Genomic DNA, 11,484 nt, shown 5'->3' with positions numbered 1-11,484 from the left:
TATAGTAACATGTTAGCTGTGCTGTCAGACAGACGGACTATAGTAACATGTTAGCTGTGCTGTCAGACAGACAGACTACAGTAACATGTTAGCTGTGCTGTCAGACAGACAGACTATAGTAACATGTTAGCTGTGCTGTCAAACAGACAGACTATAGTAACATGTTAGCTGTGCTGTCAGACAGACAGACTATAGTAACATGTTAGCTGTGCTGTCAGACAGACAGACTATAGTAACATGTTAGCTGTGCTGTCATACAGACTATAGTACCATGTTAGCCGTGCTGTCAGACAGACAGACTATAGTAACATGTTAGAGTGGAGGAAACAGACACGAGGTCGGCAATGGCTTCAAGTAGAGATGAGACCAGAGATGACATCAGGCAGGAGTCCTATTAGACCACACAAAACTAAATGTACATTGCAAATGAAAAATGCATTTCTGCATCAAAGCCCTGCGCATATGGCACTGGGAAATATAACAATTAGCCTGTGCCTGACAGCGGGGACCTGGGAAACAAATAGAATGCAAATTCAAACATCCGCAACACATATGCTAGAATACCGTCAATGATGATTTATTCATTGTAATGAAAAAATTAAAGCCCATACGTGATGATGTCTGGCACACTTAGTTATTTATTTGCTTTTTTGGGGGGGTGGGGGCAAAATTTTTTGCTGGGTAAAACTGAGTTTCCTGTTAGTAAACAACCCCAAAGTTACAGTAAGAAGAATTTGTAGTATTTATATTATATTTTTGGAAAACCTTTCCTTGCCATACATTGCTTTGGCATGTCAAGTCAATTTGGGGAGCCCTTTACTACACCTACAGGCTCCAAGAGCTTCATAAAAACAACCCCACTCTGATAACAGTGTGTTGTGTTATGGAAATGGCACTACTGAGAGAAGAAAAGAACTCCCACGACAACCTCACAGTAAATAACTGATTCTTTGCTCTGGTCTTTATGTGGGAGGGAAGAGACAACAATACCTGTTTGTGGGGCTGAGGTTTGGATACATTTATCAAGGCAAAGTGTGTAAAGAAAGAGGTGGAACACCGGTATACAAAGGAAGCTTTCTTTTTGTAGCAAGTCATTAAAGCCACTTCTTAACAAGCCATTTCATGCATGCAAACCCATTTACAAGGCACTGCTTTTCCAAGCCGATTTGATAGTAGAATTAGATAAACAAGATTTATTTGTATCATTTGATTTTCCTTCTAGCATAGTTCACATAGCAGCAGCGTTCTGCTGCTGAGAGTTAGCGGTGAGAAGTAGGGGATGTACCTGGGTCGACCCCCACCGGCTCCTAAAGGGAGTTACGTGGGTTGGACTCAGAGAGGTGATCAAAGCTTGGCTGCTGGGCGGCCTGCCCTTGCAGTAGTCTCTTTCCTGCCTTCCATCTTGTTCATCTTGGTAGCCAAGCGGCAGAGTACAGAAGACAAGAGAGCTGGGGTGGGGGGGGCTCAGCGTTTGGAGCGTAGCAGCAGAGTGTAGCTCGACTGAAGTGAAAATTTAGATATCAGCCGCTGAAGAGTTCATCAAGAGAAGGAATTATCACAGGTTTACATAGAAGCAACGTACTTCTTAGGGCTGGGAGACTTGTATGTTTGGAGTATAGATTGTATTTAAAGATGGACAACACGTCTCCACTTCATCCCACTGGACCAGTGGTGCAGTCTAATGTACTGTAGTGCTTATACTGTACTGTGTGTATGTGTGTATATATATATATTAGGAAGACCCTGATTAGTCATAAAACCTTTTATTTTATGTTCCTTAATTAAACATAAATATATGCAAGTTGAGAAGGAGTCTTAAACTAAGAGCCCTTGCATGCTGCCTGCGTGGCGTGGGCGTGGCGTGAGTGTGTCAGCTGCGTGCCGTGTCCGTTTTTATGTTTATATCCCATGTTAACAGGTTAGGGCTTACACACTGCCTACGTGACATCGTCTCAGGTGCAACTCAAGTCACGCCAAACAAACGCGTGCGTGCTAGAGATAGGACTGTTATCACAAGCGTGTTGGAAACGTTTCCAGGCAAAATAGAATACAAAGAGATGTTTCAAATCCTTTGAATTGGATTTCAATTGGATTCTGATAAAACAATACCGTAGACTTTATTATCTCAGGAAAGATAATTGTGGGACTACCTCTAGCTCTATATATATATATATATATATATATATATTTTTTTTTTTTTCAAAATATGTGCAAAGACATATTGACAAAATAAAGTTGAAGAACACACTGTTATTTCATTTTATCAATGGGAAATATACATGTATGCAGATAAGGCTAGCAGCAGCAGCAGTAGACAGGTTTCTGCGCAAAGACATCCAGAAGCGCCACGCAGCCGCCATGCCATTATCACGCCATGCTCACGCCACACACGCCACGCTCACGCGGCACACGGCACGCTCAGGCCAGACCAAGCCATGCTACTGCCAAGCACTCGCCACGCTCATGCCACGCTCACGCCATACTCACGCCATACTCACGCCCCGCCAAACACGCCACGCTCAGGCCACACTCACGGCACGCCATGTTCACGCCATGTTCACGCCATGTTCACGCCACGCTCACGCCACGCTCACGCCATACTCACGCCACGCCAAACACGCCACGCTCAGGCCACACTCACGGCACGCCATGTTCACGCCATGTTTACGCCATGCTCACGCCACGCTCATGCCATGCTCACGCCATGTTCACACACACTCACGCTACGCCATGCCCACACCACGCTCACGCCACGCCACACTCACGCAGGCAGTGTGGCGGAGCCCTAACATAGTTAGTTTTTTGTGTAGTTCTCATGGTGGCCCTGTAACTGTTCAGAGGTAATAGTTTGGTAAATAAATGATTCATGGGCTTTTCCAAATGCTTCCAAAAGAAACACATTACTTTTATAAATTGACATTGTTTGCACATGTTTTTCAGTCTCTATAAAATATGATTATTATACAAACTTGTTTTACAAGGATCATATCGACATAAGTAACCATCATCCCAAACCACAATGTTAATACTGGTTATCGGCCAATCTTTTAATATCGGTGCATCGCTAGAAGTAATAAACCTTGACCGAGCCCATTCATCAAGACATCTCAGCAGCTGAGTGTGAAATAAGTACAAAAACATAAGGTGGACTCACACAGAAACACTTAGGGAGTTATTGATTCCATTCAGAAGGATGCATTGATGAGCTTAGAAAAGCTAATCAATTGTGTGTTTTTTTATATTCCCTGTAATAAGTTGTTGACCTGTGTGTATTATCTGTGACAATAACATCCAAATTATGCCAAAACGAGTCATTGATGGCTTTGCTCGGTCCTGTTGCTCTCAACTATAAAACAGGGAAATGGAAAGAATTCAATAATTGCAGGTGGTGTGTTCAGGGTCAGTTGTCCCTTGAACAGTCAACATAAAAGAAAAACAACAAAAGAGCGGGCCTCCGGTGCATTTGATGGCGTATTAAGATGTTGTATAAATCATTTAACCTTTAACCTCCAGGCAATTATGAATTTCCCTGCCATGCTATCGATTGCAGACGTTAGGTCTGTATTAATTGGACTTGTCAAACGGCATAATCCTGCGTCTACACACGAGAGGTTATCACCAGGGATCCCAGCTGAATGGTAATGACGGTGTATGGGCACATGAGATAACACCAGGTGTGTGTGTGTGTGTGTGTGTGTGTGTGTGTGTGTGTGTGTGTTCATGTGCGTCCAAGCGTGTACTTGTATCACGGAATGGGGACAAAAAGATGGCCCCCACAACTTAAATGAATAGATTTTGGTAATTATTAACACTTATGTATTTATGTGAAAGGGGTCGCACACAGGTATGAACCTACAGACAGTGATCTCCCATTATCACCCCTCAACTCTACTGAACGTTATAGCCTCTTTCAGCTCGTTGTTTTGGGCCTCTGTCCAAGAGTTTAACTGTTTTGATTAATTCCCAATGCTCTTAACAGTGTCAACTGCATTATTAGGCAGCTATTTTCAGCAAAACAAATGTGTGTGTGTGTGTGTGTGTGTGTGTGTGTGTGTGTTTGTAACTAGCCGATGAACAGTTCAGCACCTAAAGCGCCAGATGTTTTTCTCACTTTTGTCAGCCAGCCAACAGGGGACAATCCAGATGTTTCGGCTTCACTTCTACAATCTATGCATCCACCCTTGGTTGATACAAGCAACTCGTAGATACAGCAACTGTTTGCTAACAAGTTCCCCATAGCAACCTTACACAGTGACACACATGTATGGGAGTGATGTGTTCACAGCTGATTTTTGCTGAACTTAATACGTTATTGTATATTATGAAGGTAATATACTATAAGGTACTATAGGGTTAGGTATGTTATGTATTAATGTTAGGTAAGACTCCAGAGAATCTTAGTCATGTTAGTCAAGGGGATGTCCCAAGTGACAAAAACAAGTCAGTGTGTAGGACACTGCTATATGTCTTCTAAACAAGTGGAGTGCTGACTGGGTGAGCCTGTGGCATCAGCAGGGGGTTATGTTGACCACATACACACACAATATAGTATACATATGTACACGTGCATACATACACAAGTTTTTCTTTTTCAATTGCTGTTTGCTATAGATTTATTCTAACATGAACAAAGCCGTCTTTTGCGGTCTTCAAATGAAAGCTGTCTTTTAGGCAATAAAATAATATAATTCCTTCATTTGTGTAGGAGAACATTGCTAGTATTTTAGTAGTTTTAGGCTGTAGAAGATTCACAGGTTGAGCCACAGCTGATATGTCTGTTCTTCTGTCACTTTATTGAAATAACTGTGCTGGGCCATTTCATCTTCAGGCTCTGGTGGTGTTGCAAAACTTCTTTTCCTTTTCTCTCTTTTGTTGACACACGCACCCACAAACACACACACACGTAAACACATGCATACATAAACACAGAATAGCACGTACATGAATGAAATTGGTTTAGGTGTCCTCCAACCCCAGCTTCAGCTGTGGGGCCCTAAAATCAGCTCTAAACCATCCATCATGCTTTATAGCACATCACCCGTTACTGCCTGACAACAGGGAGACGGAGAGAAGGAGACCCACAGACATTTTGAGACCCCTTTGGAGGGAGGGAGGGAGTCAGGGAGGGAGGGAAAGTATTAAAAAGAGCCAAACGGCAGGAGAGAAAGAGGGGGGAGTTATGGAGGGCGTGTATGAACAAAAATGAAAGAGGGAGAAAAAGCATCAACCTTTTCTAATCAATATCCATTCCCCGGGGCTGTCATGTTGTTACGAGAGTGGCTGTTGCATTACCAAACACACAACGTCTGATCCTAAATAAAATATCACCTTCAGTCCCAACCATCCCATTCATCTTCATTTAACAAACACTCAGCTTTTGGCAATAGCTTTTATGCACGCTCTGCCATAGTCAGAATGAATATGTCAGAGTGACAGCGTCTGGCACCTGCACACAGGAGCATTTCTCCACAGGAGACACTTGACTTAGTGGCATTGTTGCACTGCACAAGTCAGATGGGTGTTTTTGTATAGGGATGGATTGCAACATGCAATTCGATTTAAAGTTTATGACTCATGACTTGAAGACTTTAAGAGTTTTTTTTTAGAAGACACTATGAATTTAAATCCAAAGAAGAGTGTTTTGTGAAGCTGTGTTAATGCAGAGTATCCCGTCATCACACATATAGGTTAATGTACTGTATGTCTGTATGTATGTTTTAATGATCAGATTGAAAATCAGCTTGTGAGTACGGCAGTGTATGTGTCCATGTATATACACACTCCTTTAAATAAGTCCAGACTGACAGCTGACCTTATCAGCAGAATATCTAACTAGTGTGATAAGTCTGAGAAAAACATGCAAAAGCACAAATTGGCTCTTTCTCTTCACTGCTTTTTCCCATTTTTCTCTTCTTTCTTCCGCTTCTCTCTGCCTGTGACGGGTCTACGGATGGCATTAAGTAAATCATCTGACTGCGTATCAAATGAAAAAAAGAACAGTGTAATGTCATTACTGACGTACTGCGCTTTCCCTGATTCTCATGGCTCTCTATCAATGGACTCTTTGTTTTCTGAGTGAGTGTGAAGGGCAAAGGAAAGGCTCTTCTGCATTAGTTTGCCTCTCTGAGTGTACATCAAGAGTACACAATTATTTCTGTCTGTTTTGGCCTCCGGACTGGACTAAGAAAGAAAACACTGGCTTTGCATTTTAACAAGGCTCACAAATGCTACCTACCTTACATGACTGTAATCTATGTGCTGCTGCTGCATCAATCAAATCTACTAAATCACTAATGGATGCTTGTTCAGTTGTCTGACAACAGAAACATGAAAATATGTAAGTTAGCACAAGTTCCTTTTTCAGTTTAGGACATTGTAGAAGTTATCATGGACCGCAGGAAGGGTCCGAATGGAGGTTAAATAACCAGCTGAGACTCGGCGATCCTCAGAGCTGCATCTCCACTTCAAACGCTGAGGCAAACACCGGGTGTGAGCCCATATACAGAAGCTTAGTCCTCGATGCAGCGGCCGTTAGATTGATTCCAACCTGCCGCCCTTTGCTGCATGTCGTCCCCCCTCTTTTCTCCCCTTTCATACCTAAAGCTGTCCTATCTAATGAATGCATACAATGCCACAACAAAACTCTTGAGGTTAGCCACCAGGGTTATATGGCTTATATGCATGCACGCACACACACACACACACACACACACACACACACACACACACACACACACACACACAGCTGTATGATTGCTTGGGAGATCTCAACTCATCCTTTGGGTCTGCCTGAGATGTCTTCTCCTTCAGCAGCTGCTAACAGTCCAGTTCAGCCTCTGACCCTGCCTGGGGCCCAGAGCCTTATATTCAGGTACTAATGATCTCTCTTCTTCAGACTGTCCCTCCTTCTCCATCCATCCATCCCTCACATGTTCCTCACTGCCGCTGTTACTATATCTTCCCTGTCTACCGTTGATTTAGTATAGAAAATCATCCAAAGAGCACCATGTCATGAGACCTTTAAAGAAAAGATTGAATTTGTATCCATAGTCTTTTGTCTATGTGTTCATAAAGATGGCTGTTAGTACCTGCACCCGTTTAGTATTCTCGCTCGTGAGAACGTGCGTAATTGTGCACATGGTTGTGCATTTGCTGCTGAGCACATCTCTGTAAGTCCAGCGTCCATTAACATTGTGTTTACTGTCTCTGTATCATTAAGAACTGGGGACGTGTGTCCTAGTAAAAGGGGGGCATAAACTGAAGTGATGCAGCTACGGTTAGACTCACATTATTCTCTGTTCTATTTCCACGGCTGCCTGGAAGCCTAAAAGCCTTCATAAATTACACTGTTATTTGGGTCACACCTCTGTTAGTTAGCACGGCGCTGATTTAGAGCCCCAACTGCCCGCCCTTAGCTCTGTGTTTGTGCTTTCTATGCTTGTGCACATAACCACACACGCACAAGCGCATGCTATGTCGTAATGGCATAAACCATAACCATTCATTTAATATCTACCAGACGATATGACAGAGAGAAAAGCAGAAAGAAACGTGTATTTGATATTTATGGGAATCAACCACAAGTACAGTAGAGTTTGAGTCAGCACTCGCACACTCTTTTAGTAACCCATCGCGTGTGGTCAAACACAAACTATCTCAGTTTGTGTGATTGCTCCATGTGGTCATGTATTGTGTGTGTGTGTGTGTGTGTACGCTGGTTTGCCTCTGAAGTTGCTGTTAGTTTTCCATGACATTTTTCACAGAACCATGTGATTGTGGTTTTACACCACAAAAGAAACCCACCAACAGTTTTTTCTCTTAAACTTGTCATTTGGATGTCCTGCTGGTTTTCTGTGTACACTGTGCTTCCAATGTGGATTTACTTCACTTCTCCCCAAGTCTAACTTCTGTGTCTGTGCACTCGGTTGCTAAATGGGATCATCAATTTCATTCAATTAAATTCCAAAGTAACCTGTATAAAGTCAAGGGCAGTTTTATAACCTAACAACAAATGCCAGTATGAAACCACTTCATCCAGCTACTGTGAGTTTCAAGTTTATCATAACTTAAGTTGATGACTCACGCGGTCGTGTGTATCTGACAAATAAACAATTTGACCTGATTTAAGGTTCATGATTCTTTATTATCATGTGCACAGAAAAATCGTTGTTGGCAATGAAAATCTTAACTCTCAGACACCTCCAACAGTGTTGATTAAATAACAAATCATAGCAAAATCGGTGCAATATCTGTATCTATAAATGAAGTTACATAATTGTGTAGACAATACTGCTCATCATGGAGGAGCTAGAGGCCGCCCCAACAGCCTTTTCACATGAGTTCATTTTTCAAAAAGTGAGAATGTCATTTTGGAATGAACATCAACAAGAAATAACCAAGTTAACATAATGGCTGAAACCCAAACGGATATTTACGTGTGCTTACACACACGTGTGGTCCGGTAGAAACAAACAAAGAATGTCTTGGTTAGGTTGTTGACCCTTGACCATTGGACCATTGACCTTCTCATCAACTTCAACTCATCGACCAGCCTGTCACACATGCTGGTCCACCCCTCATTCCACCCTCCTCTAATTCTTTTGTTTTTCTGAGGATAGTCAGCGTTATATGTACATTCATGGATTTTACTTCACAAGTCCGCGGTTAAACAATTTGATGCACACTGAATTCTTTCCATTTCTTTGCACAATGTGAACCTTCCTTACTCATACCCGGTTATACACAAGCAGCAGCACTGCTCACCCAGAAACTGTTTTCTCTTACGTCATCGGTCAAATCCCAAGAGGCCGCTTACAAATCAATGCCAAGTAGACATGCCCACTTGTCCATGGCAACCATCATGACGATGACAAACTGGTTGGAGGAAGAGGAGGAGTTGGTGCAGGAGGGAAGGCAGCATAGTAAAGACTGTAGCATAGTAAAGTGTGCCAGTGATCTACAAAGCCTACGTCGTCGGCTGGACACCACCTCGACAGCCAGCGGCAAAGGGACATGCGGCTATACATGTCGTCATTGATTTTTTTTGGGGGGGCTTTTTCCTTGATTAGTGACAGTGGATAGACATGCAGGACTCAACATGGGGCGAATGCTCTTACTGGGTGAGGTAGAGGTCGCCCCAAATCTAACAAATGTAACTGTATTTAATGAGACACACAAGCATCGGAAACAGAAAATAAGTCAGACACGCTTAACACAGCACGTCTACTGTATAACAATGGCACAATTATTCTATTGAGCAAAACCACGTAGTATTGTGGAGTCTATGCTGGATCTGTATTTATGTCTACAACCGTTGTGCTACTCTTAAATAATTCAACCTCGTTTTTTCACATCCTCTTTGTGTGAGAAACAAAACAAGAGAAAAGATGATGCGGAGAAAGACGCTCAGACTAGAGCCACATTGTTGTGAAATGTTTTCAATGTTACAGAAACTGTGTGGACATATTTTCACCCCGACTACCCTGAAGTCACCACATGTCTCATGGGCTACATAATGGAGAGAGTTGAATGTCCCCAAGCTCCGCCTCGTAGACGGGGTGGCTGCTTGTTCTAGACTCTACCCCCAAACATCAAGGCTGGATTGATGGCACTTGAAGAGCTGCGTTTGATTGTACCGGATAGGAAACGCACATGACAACGTGGTGTGTACAAAAGAACACTTTCTGCTCCACACGCAGGAAATCATGTAACACACTGCAATCAGCTGCTGCACCCAGGGTTGATAATGGGATTTCCCACGAGGGCAGAACTAGGCCTGTACATTTCTGAGTAAGAAGACATTAGCAGTGTGTTTACACTTAAATAAATAAGGCTTCTATACACGTTAACACTCCATATGAGTTACCGAGCCCTGGAAGGACTCCAAGCCTGTGTGTGTGTGTGTGTATCTGTTTGTGTAATTTATAGACCAACAGATGTGGCTGTGCTACGTTTGCTCTAAATTTAGATTTTCATCATCTTTTCTCCATCGACAGAGAGCACGATTTGAGCGAGAGGGAGTTTATCTTTGTTGCCCGGGTCCCTCTCGAGTCAGCCAATAGCAGTTCTGAATGTCATGTCTGCCAGGCATTAAACTGTGATTTTGACATCTGTAAGGGATTATGTGGTCAATATTATCTCAGTCCCTCCAAACCCCTCCAAGTTTCATTCTTCACCTTTTTTTTCCTCAAACTCAAACATTATTTATTCTCCTCTCCTCTTATTCTGTCCGTCCTCTGTCTGCTTGTGCTGAATTTTGAAATCTGTTACTGATTTTCGGTGGTCACAGGCAGTATTCTTGCTGATTCTCTTTTTTTCTGGTTACCTATTTGACGTGGGTCAAACTGTATTTGGAACAGGTTTTAACTCATTTGGTGCCGACAACCACAGACAGATATAAGACTTCGGACGCCTGGGCACAGTCTCCTTTTAGTCATTTTTGTCTCTTTGTAGTTGTTTTGGATCTGTCTATAGTAGAGTTTGGCCATATGGAAAAACTAAATATCGCAATGTTTTTGATCAAATACATCAATGGCAAAATTGTAGGGCTGACTCATTACGCAATGAGAGTTTTGCTGAAGAACCATCAATAATGTGGATACATTAACTATGTGGTCAAAGGCAAATACTGAAACAGCTAGTTAGTCTGGTAAGTTCAGAAAATGCCATCACTTTACTGTAATGCAACCTTTAAAACCAATAATACAATATCATAAATCTATGTCTATATATAATCCACATATTGCCCAGCCCTACTTTCTATCATTGCAAACATCTCTTTTTGTTATCATTTTAAGTCTAGATGTATTGTCTAGCAAATCTTGGTGGTTGTTTGCGTCTGTTTTAGGGACATTTTGCAGGTGAACCAGAACTTCCAGTTGCTGCCTCTGAACTTGAGGTAATTAAAAAGCTAAACCAAGTCCAAAGAATCACACCGAATGCCCTCTGCACAGATATTATACAAATACTCCAACACACTATACAACATATCAAAGGAAACCAGTATAGAAAGCCAGTGCCGGTTCTTTTTTCTTGAAACAGGGCTATTGTGTTGTGAACATTTAAATTGGTCTATAAATTGACAGTGTCTTAATGACATGTTACTATTGCCTCTGCATGCTGTGGTGGTAATATGAAGGAACATACGTTGGATTGGATTTAGTTGGGGCCCTCTCACCCCTTGGGCCTGGCCCCGGATCTCTGCATGCTGACTTTTCCACTGATGCTTATAAACTCAACCTGTCTGGGATCCAGCTGACCCTAAAACAAACAGCAAGAATACAATCAAACCCAGGTGTGTTATCTTTATTGTCGTTTCACCATTCTTCTCTCCTTTTGGTGTTATCTGTCCCGTTAAAAAAATTGCACGGATCAACTGACAGCTCTGTCAACATCCATTTTCCTCTTCCTCTGCGCACACACACACACACACACACACACACACACACACACACACACACACACACACACACACACACACACACA

At 42.4% G+C, this 11,484-nt stretch overlaps 2 long non-coding RNA genes across 2 annotated transcripts in view; one reads left to right on the top strand and one right to left on the bottom strand.

Annotated features, from left to right (window-relative positions):
• The window catches only part of LOC117954335, a 19,151-nt gene extending 9,984 nt beyond the window's left edge, over positions 1 to 9,167 (bottom strand). The window contains exons 1-2 of the long non-coding RNA XR_004658801.1: positions 9,157 to 9,167; positions 1,302 to 1,307 (exon numbers count right to left, since the gene is read on the bottom strand). This is a non-coding gene — a long non-coding RNA (uncharacterized LOC117954335). The remainder of the gene's footprint in view (positions 1 to 1,301; positions 1,308 to 9,156) is intronic.
• LOC117954336 overlaps positions 1 to 11,484 on the top strand; it is a 20,894-nt gene that overhangs the window by 1,594 nt on the left and 7,816 nt on the right. Inside the window, exon 2 of the long non-coding RNA XR_004658802.1 lies at positions 8,357 to 8,363. This is a non-coding gene — a long non-coding RNA (uncharacterized LOC117954336). The remainder of the gene's footprint in view (positions 1 to 8,356; positions 8,364 to 11,484) is intronic.

This window comes from Etheostoma cragini, chromosome 12, assembly GCF_013103735.1.
Source record: "Etheostoma cragini isolate CJK2018 chromosome 12, CSU_Ecrag_1.0, whole genome shotgun sequence".
Taxonomy (NCBI): domain Eukaryota; kingdom Metazoa; phylum Chordata; class Actinopteri; order Perciformes; family Percidae; genus Etheostoma; species Etheostoma cragini.
This window is presented reverse-complemented; position numbering and strand designations above follow the sequence as displayed.